We start from the raw sequence: 1636 nt of genomic DNA, 5'->3' as shown, positions 1-1636 counted from the left end.
CCTAATTTGAAGATTTCACTGAACGAATGTGTGGAGTAATAGTGTCCTTCATAGAAAATGAAATCAATGCATGAGCATAGACATCATTTACATCCCAACAACGAGCTTGCTCAATCGTAGGCAAAATAGCTCTGGCAATAGCAATCCTGCTTCCAAAGTCTGCAGCATCCTCAACATTGCCTACATCCTTAGAACTAGAACGTACATCAATGCCTTGCACAATATTCTAGACACCCTTTGACACAAGGACATGTTGCTCATATAAGCCCACATAGGGTGTCCCCATCCAATCTATCCTCAATAGCTATCACGGAAAAAAAGAGGAGAAACAAAGCGGGAACAACATGTGCTATATAGCACAAACCGTAGAAGACTGTAAGGGACCTTTTATGCAGAAAATAGCACTGAACAAATTTTTGCACAAAATGACAAAATAGCCTGCGCAATACTGCGTGTAGTAGAAACGAAGGCCGAAATGAGCCAAATAAAAAATATGAGCAAACTAAGCTCTACAAGATTACCCAAAATATTTTTTGACCTATGAACGCTTGCCAACGCTCACAGAGATCAAAGAAAGTGAGCAGGCGTGTGCTAGCGACTAAGCCCGCGAGGACACAACTTTCTCTGATACCAATTGTTGGATTTTTAGGGTTCTGGAAAACACACACAACTTGGAGAAGATGAAGGAAGCTCAAGGCACACAACAGAGAGTGTATTACTTAATGTGCAATGAAAAGATAATATAGCCCTAGAGTGATGGGCATATATACAATGCACGGGGGAAAAAACCTCCTAGTGAGGGAAAAAATGCCCCGACAGTCCTAAGTGTGTTCACACACATCACTACAACATGTATATGGTAACAATTTTGTCTTCTCCATCTGTATTATTCTATTAGTAAGCTATGCTAAGAGCTTGTCCATGAGAAAGCGTACACGGATGATCAATTCTCTTGCTTGAAAAATACTTCTTTTCACCCACATCTTCCTCTTTCCCTGCAGTTCCTTTCTTCCCGCTAAGGGTTATACCATGGAATCTTCAAGAACACCATCTTCTTGATTCAAGAAAAGCTTTGCAAGAGCACAAACATGTATTGTAACAAATATCTCATTTGAGAGGATTATAATACAGGTGTTTAGCCTTGTTATTTCTTAAAAGTGACTCTTGTAATAGCAATGTGCACAACGCATCAAACGTGATATTTTGAGGGTTTCCTTGGTTCGTAAGTGGACAAGTACTAGCAAAAGTCTAGTAAGATTTTGAAAATGCATCGAGAATAATTTTCACAAGTGAAATGTCAAAAATAACTTTACCTATAGAAATGAGTCGCTCGTTGATATCCTTGATATCAATAAATTTTTTTCCATAGCATCTTCCTCTTGCATAATCTTTGACTCTAGATCTTTACGTAGCAATGCAATTTTAGCCTCTTTGCAACTTGCATAAACAAAATCTTGGGTGCAAGACCTTTGCACAAACCTTGGAAGCTGACCCGGGGGCTACAATCTACCTATTAATTTAGGACTTGCTAAATTAGAATAAAATTTGGTAAAAATATAACTCATCCTTTGGGCTTTAAAACATTCACCTTCTGTGCAAAACCTTAGCATAGTGCTTTGGAGGTGTCACCAAGCTG

Source organism: Adiantum capillus-veneris, chromosome 18, assembly GCF_014529385.1.
Source record: "Adiantum capillus-veneris isolate H3 chromosome 18, ASM1452938v2, whole genome shotgun sequence".
Taxonomy (NCBI): domain Eukaryota; kingdom Viridiplantae; phylum Streptophyta; class Polypodiopsida; order Polypodiales; family Pteridaceae; genus Adiantum; species Adiantum capillus-veneris.
This window is presented reverse-complemented; position numbering follows the sequence as displayed.